The following is a 7,784-nucleotide window of genomic DNA, read 5'->3' as shown; positions in this document are numbered from 1 at the left end:
ACTTGCTAACATAGACATAGAGTATTTTATATAAACTTCACAGGCACATGCACTGAAGTGTAGTTTTAGAACAAATAATATAAATATCCATGCACTGAAGTGTAGTTTTAGAACAAATAATATAAATATCTGAAAAATCATCAAATTCCAACCCAGGTTACAGACTGGTTTGGGGTCTGGTGTTTTGCCTGCAAAATGAACTGCTTTTTTTTTTTACCAAAGAGTGAGCATTTCAAAGGATCTGCTCCTAATTTGCATTACCATTGCCACAGAACCTAATTCAAAGCTTTTTAAACTCACTAAAGGAATTCATTGGATTTCAGTCTCCTTCTTTTCAATTCATACTAATTTATACATTTGGATGGGAGGGAAGACAAGGGGAGATTTAACCAACACTAATTCTTCAGTTCAGGAGGACAAAATCAAGTTCTGATGTAAATGAGCCAATGAATATCTGCTCCCCTCTCTGACACCAGCTAGAGTTCTTTCAAATGATGCAAGAAAGCATGAAAAATCAGGTTTCAGTTGCATATAGGTCAACGGAGCGGTCTGCCTTAGTCGATGAGGAATGGGTTAAAGACCAGTTGAGCAATCTGGACATCCATAAATCCATGGGTCCAGATGGGATGCACCCGCGGGTGCTGAGGGAACTGGCTGAGGTCATTGCTAGACCGCTCTCCATCATCTTTACCAAGTCTTGGGAAACGGGAGAGGTGCCTGAGGACTGGAGGAAAGCAAATGTCACTCCTGTCTTCAAAAAGGGCAAGAAGGAGGACCCGGGTAACTATAGACCGGTTAGCCTCACCTCCATTCCTGGGAAAGTGATGGAACACCTTATCCTTGGTGCCATCTTAAGGCATATCAAGGATAAGAGGGTTATGAGGGGCAGTCAACATGGCTTCACCAAGGGGAAGTCATGCTTGACCAATCTCGTAGCCTTTTATGAGGAAATAACACGGTGGATGGATGATGGCAGAGCGGTGGATGTGGTCTACCTTGACTTCAGCAAAGCGTTTGACACGGTCTCCCACAGCATCCTTGCGGCTAAATTGAGGAAGTGTGGTCTGGATGATCGGGTAGTGAGGTGGACTGTGAACTGGCTGAAGGAGAGAAGCCAGAGAGTTGTAGTCTATGGGGCGGAGTCTAGTTGGAGGCCTGTATCTAGTGGAGTGCCTCAAGGGTCGGTACTGGGACCAGTATTATTTAATATATTCATCAATGATTTAGATGAGGGAATTGAGTGTACTATCAGCAAGTTTGCTGATGACACTAAGCTGGGAGGGGTGGCCGACACGCCAGAAGGCTGTGCTGCCATCCAGAGAGACCTGGACAGGCTGGAGAGTTGGGCGGGGAATAACTTGATGAAATATAACAAGGGAAAGTGTAGAGTCCTGCATCTGGGCAGGAACAACCCCAGGTTCCAGTATAGATTGGGGAACGACCTGTTAGAGAGCAGTGTAGGGGAGAGGGACCTGGGGGTCCTAGTGGACGACAGGATGACCATGAGCCGACACTGTGCCCTTGTGGCCAAGAAGGCCAATGACATCCTGGGGTGTATTAGAAGGGGGGTGGTTAGTAGGTCGAGAGAGGTCCTCCTTCCCCTCTACTCAGCCCTGGTGAGACCTCATCTGGAATATTGTGTCCAGTTCTGGGCCCCTCAGTTTAAGAAGGACAGGGACCTGCTGGAGAGAGTCCAGCGCAGGGCAACTAAGATGATTAAGGGAGTGGAGCATCTCCCTTATGAGGAAAGACTGAGGGAGCTGGGTCTCTATAGTTTGGAGAAGAGGAGATTGAGGGGTGACCTTATTAGTGTATATAAATATATAAAGGGGGAGTGTCACGAGGATGGAGCCAGGCTCTTCTCAGTGGCAAACAATGAAAGGACAAGGGGAAATGGGTACAAATTGGAACACAAGAGGTTCCACTTAAACCTGAGAAGAAACTTCTTCTCAGTGAGGGTGACAGAACACTGGAACAGGCTGCCCAGGGAGGTTGTGGAATCTCCTTCTTTGGAGACATTCAAGGCCCACCTGGACACGTTCCTGTGTAACCTTATCTAGGTGTTCCTGCTCCGGCAGGGGGATTGGACTAGATGATCTTTTGAGGTCCCTTCCAATCTCTAATATACTGTGATACTGTGATACAGGCCCATTCCTATAAAACTGATCCGCCTCAATGCCCTTGGTACAAGTAGGAAGACTTACTTGTGCTAATGTGCTAATTGTCATTTAATTAAAAACACCCTGTGCTACATGTAGTGACATAATCTCATGAAAAAGGAATAGAACATATTTTACCAAAGGAAAATAAAATGGATTTTTATATATTTTTAATTATCATTCACAAACTTTGTAACAGTATGGCAAAATCCTCAGCTTGTAAAGCCATTTCAGTGTGAAAGAGCATGTGGAGTTTTATGCCTGAGGAATGGTTATAACTATGACCAATTTTCACATATATAAGCAAATCTACAGGTGCAATTATCCTCCTTCAGTTACACAATGTAATTTTTTTAAAGACACAAATATGCTCAAAGTCTTGGCAAAACATAATCCTGAGATTTTCATGAGGAGTTTAAGACATTACCTTTAATTTTCAGTGTATTTCCTGAATGCACAGTATGTTTATCATCCCACTCACTAAAAAAGAGGCCTAAGCATGCAAAATGCCAAAAAAAACTTAAATAAATGTCAAGTGAAAACTGAGCATTAAACAAGTGAGTTTAAGTCATGGAAATGTACATGATTTGTTTCGCTTATGATGATGATAAAATTGAAATTTAAGAGGCTACTTTTGCAAATAATAACAATGACAAATGACTTGACTACCAAGCATAAGTGTCAAAGAAAGGAGTAATATGCAAAAGAAACAAATGCTTTAGGAAGAAAGGCAGATGCTTGAAAGTATTGTGGGGTGTAATGGCTGTAGAATGCGTTTCAGTGAGCAAAGTCCTTTTGCCTAACTTTTCAGCTATACCTCTCTCCAAAAATACAACTGCATTTTAAGCACATCACAAAGTCAGATACATGTTTAATTTTACATAGGAGAGCACTCCCTCTGACACCCTACTGACTAGGAATGGGCTTTTTTTCCTCCTTCCTCATGCTGTGAATATAAAAGTAAGTGTTCAGTGTTTCCTAAAGTGTGGAGCACTCCCTTTTGGAGAGGGATAGTCTGGGCAAAATGGATGCAAGACTGTGAGACTCTGTGGTGATGGATTATGCTTATTGCATAAGGAATAGATGGGGTCCAAGTGAAACAGTGGTTGAAATGGTTTTGGAAATAGGCATTGACATGTGCTAAAATACTTTGCTGAATTTGTGATTATACATAGCATTTGCAGGAAGTTGAGCCCAAAATCAACAAGACAGTTTTTCCTTAAAAAAACCCAAACTCCAACCTCAAAACCTAATAGTTCAAGTAAGTTCTAGAAAAAGGCTAGGGAATGTAATAAAAAACACCTCCTCCTGATGTCCTCCAAGAGACTCCCAGAGTACGATGATTTTCTATATAAATGGTTTTAAAACACCTACAGAAGGGATCTCGTTGTCTCTCAAAACTCAGAGTTTTTGGAATATATATAAGCACACACACATCTATACACACACACAAAATAGTATGTATATCTTAAATAATACGGCCCCATTTATTTCTCTAACAGGGTATCAAGGATTACTGTTGGATCAAGTCCAGAGGAGCGCCACAAGGATGATCAGGGGGCTGGAGCACCTCTTGTATGAAGACAGGCTGAGAAAGTTGGGGCTGTTCAGCCTTAAGAAGAGAAGGCTGCGTGGAGACCTCATAGCAGCCTTCTAGCATCTGAAGGGGGCCTATAGGGGCACTGGAGAGGGACTCTTCATCAGGAACTGTAGTGATAAGACAAGGGGTAATGGGTTCAAACTTAAACAGGGGAAGTTCAGGCTGGATATGAGGAAGTTCTTCCTTATGAGGGTGGTGAGGCACTGCCCAGAGAAGCTGTGGCTGCCCCATCCCTGGCAGTGTTCAAGACCAGGTTGGACGAGGCTTGGAGCAACCTGGTCTAGTCGAAGGTCTCCCTGCCCATGACAGGTGGTTGGGACTAGATGAGCTTCAGGGTCTCTTCCAACCCAAACCATTCTAGGATTATATGTATCTAGTATACAAGCACTCCAAGATAAGCAGTTTGCTGTGATGAGATGATTTTATACACTTGTATCAGTGAATGCTAAGCACCAGAAGAATGTAAGAAGACTTTATTCAGGGCAAAGTATCTGACCCATTTCCCCCTTCCCTGAGGATAAAGAAAGATAACTGCATAAGCAGATGTTGGCTTCTGCAAATGAATGATACACAAAACAGAACTTGAGCTCGTTGGATCAAATTCAAATGATCACGCATACCATTGCTGTATATAAACTACAGATACTTCAGTATATACAAAAAAGATAAAAGCCTCAGAAAAAAGGACTAGTGTGTATGAGAAAAGGACTTCAAAATCTAGATGAAAAAGACGGTAGATTAACAACAGTATGACAGGGAACCCTCTTGTGTACCCCAGCTGAGGAAGTATTTGTGGCTACAAAGACATCTATTTCATTTAGAGCAGTGTATGTGAAAGCAAGTAGCATCTCCATTTTCAGGCTGCATTTCAAGGGAAACTGAGGGCAATGAAGCTTGAACTTGTGCTCTGACCTCACACTTCACACTGATATGTCAGCATTTTGATATAAAGCATAGTGACAACTTCCTCCCTTACTCCCCCCGCTCCCCTCGCATTGTACTTATGAGCAAGGGATGCAATGAATCCATCTAGATCTTGTCTGCCTCTATTTTGGCTGCCACTGTTGTGCTTTCACTGCAGGCATAATCTAAAGTTGCTAACTTCATTTTCCTTCAAAAACACATGGCAGGCAGCAAGATTGGAATCATCTCAGTCCCAAAACATCTCAGAGCAAACATAAATTTGGAAGGTATCAGCAAAAAAAACCCCAAACAACAAACCTCCCAAAACCAACCCAAATTTTGTGTTCTTTCAAGTAGAACTTTTTTTTCCCCCCAAACTGGAACTATTTTTAAATCTTTTACTCAGTCTTAAAAATATAACTTGCCTAAAACATGGGGAAAAAAAGAACAACTCATGGGAAAAAAAGAACAACTCTCCTTCAGGCCTAAAAATTAAAGTTGCTTCCTCTTTATCTGCACAGGGCACTAAACCATTCCTAAGTTCTTTGTGTTGCAAAAGGTACAGCTCACACAAGAACAGTTATATCTGGATTACATCAAGTAATATTCACTCCAGTTCACAGACGGCAATTTCCTTGCCAAGTCTTATATTATTAATCCCTTGGTAAGCTGAAAGGAAAAATATCTGGTTCTAAACTCTTCATAAAATGAAGAAGGGAAATCCATGCCTGGGGAAGGGGGATGAAAATCTAACCCATAGAGTTTTAACCATTATTTATGAAGGTTGTTTAAAGTAAAAGAAGAGAAAAAGCTGGAGTAAATTTCAGCTACTTATAAATACAAATAATCACAATATTGACTATACGATTGATGTTTAGGACATTAAGATAACTCCAGTTTCATTTCAGTGTGTCTTAAAAAAATTAATAATAATTTGTTCCAGATACTTTAGGTATTACCTTTCAGCTACATTCTGTAAAATTTATTACCTAAGCTTCCCCTGTGATTGAATGTAAAACTGACATAGATGTATGTGGAAACAATTTGCCTTAGGTGAAGATGTTCCAGTACCGGCATGGAAAATCTGCTGAATGTGCACACTTACAATTTATGACAGAATGTAACACTTGGCATGTTATTTAATTTGTATCTCTAATATAAAAAGTGTTCATTTTTTCCTTCTGGAAAACAAATGTAATCTTTAATTAGTACAGCCCACTGGGATAAATTGACTGCTATCCAAAGGTCATTCCTCCTTAGTGATAGCATCTGTAAGGCTTTTTGGCTGGTGGGATTCTCAAGTGGAAACTGCCTAGGCATACACCTGGGTGTGCATGCAGTGCAGTGGGAGGCCAGGAGAACAACATCATACATGGCAGGAACAGTGTCAGTTATTGACTATCAAGATAGCACTGAGAAGATGAAAATATTTATTTATTTCAGGTTAGAAAGTAATAAGAAGTTAAGAAGAAAGGCTATAATCTTTCAGGAGGCCCTGCAGCTGTCTCCTACTCACCAGTTGTGCTCAACACAAGCAGCCACGTGCCTGTTCTGGTGGATTTGGGAACAGCCAGGCTAATCCCAGCTGCGGAATGCTGCACAGGATGATGTGAGCTCAGAAACGCTGCAACAACTTGAAGTATCACCAAAGACCTCAAATCTGTGGATATTTGCTATTGCTCCAGTTGGACCCTCTGCCTCTCTTCAGCTGCCTGGGGTAAGAGGATTTTGGGAGCCTTGCAGTTCTGTGGGAGCTCCCCAAGCAGTGGAGCATCCCCTCCTCTCCCTGCACCCCAGCCCCACCATGTGATGCTAGTGTGACAGCACTAATGCCTGATTAGTCCCTGGGGAGCTTAATGAGAGAGTTATTTAGATAAGAAAATTAATAGTATGGCTAACTCCACAGTGGCACTTGGAAGCAGACCAGGGTAAACACCCTGTTACGTGCATGCCATTTCTGACATCGTGCCCTCAGCTCCCATTCTCTCACTCTGCAGATCTGCTCCTTATTTACCTCAGTAGCAATGGAAATGTATTTTAAACACACCATTTCAAAATCTAGGGGGGGCAAAATTTGGGGTCCAAATTTGATTTAGCATATCTAAAATAATCGTCTAGGAGAAAGAATTCACAAAGCTTCCATATGGACCAGTCATTTTTATAGCTCTTCAAATTTCAGAGGTATTTATGAAGCTCAGACATTGTTATGCAAGCACATATGCAGAATGAATTATTCATGGTCTAACAACTAATTAAGTGACTGCCATGCAAGTCTCTGAGCAGTTTTCATACAGTCCTACAACTAACAGATTCAACTGTAAGGTAAACTTCTACTGAAGCTGTGGAAAAAAGTCTGTAACGATAAATATTCTGAATAATGGTGCAAAGAGTTGTAAGAAAGTCAGTATGACTGCTAAACTTAGATCAATAGGAAAAAGAAATAGATGTAGGACTGCTACAGATCTTTACTACATTATTTCCAGTTCTACACCTGATGTCAGCCACCCACACAAACAAACAAAAAAGTAGTAAGGAACTTTGAAGGAGAAAAGTGCAAAAAGTAGTAGGGTTCAGCTGGAAGTCAAACAGGAATCTTCACTGTACTGCATGACTTTGGCTTGGACAAAAAGGAACTGGACTGTTAGCACAGAAAATTAGTAAGGCATTAATTTTGTTGTAAAGTACAGTTGCCAAATGCTGAAGAGCTCTTCTACAGAAAAGACAAAATTTTAGCAGCCTGTAAGCTGTTATACATTATATATTATGTATATAAATATATTATGAATATATAATATATTATATATTATACATATATAGCAGCATGTAAGCTGCTATACATTAAAGGACAGCATGCAAGTGCCACAAAGTGGAAAAAATATAATTCTGAGAAAGCAAAGGAACTGTGAAATAGGAGACTTGCTCACAAAAGGCTCCAAAATACCCACATAGACATGGTAAAGCCTTACAAGAGGAAGGAGGATACCTGTCAGCAGAAGGGTTCTTGACATCATAGTTACCAACTAGACATGGTGGAAAAAGACAGTGATCCTCCCTATAAGCTACACAGGAAAGTAATTTTGTAGTAGAGATGGGAGAAGGGCTCAAGATGCTCAGATAAGCCA

The sequence above is a fragment of the Neopsephotus bourkii genome, unplaced genomic scaffold (genome assembly GCF_033783945.1).
Source record: "Neopsephotus bourkii isolate Nb327-2 ecotype Australia unplaced genomic scaffold, CSIRO-AGI_Nbou_v1 NB_860, whole genome shotgun sequence".
NCBI classification, from domain to species: Eukaryota; Metazoa; Chordata; class Aves; order Psittaciformes; family Psittacidae; genus Neopsephotus; species Neopsephotus bourkii.
Note: the sequence above shows the minus strand (reverse complement) of the source record.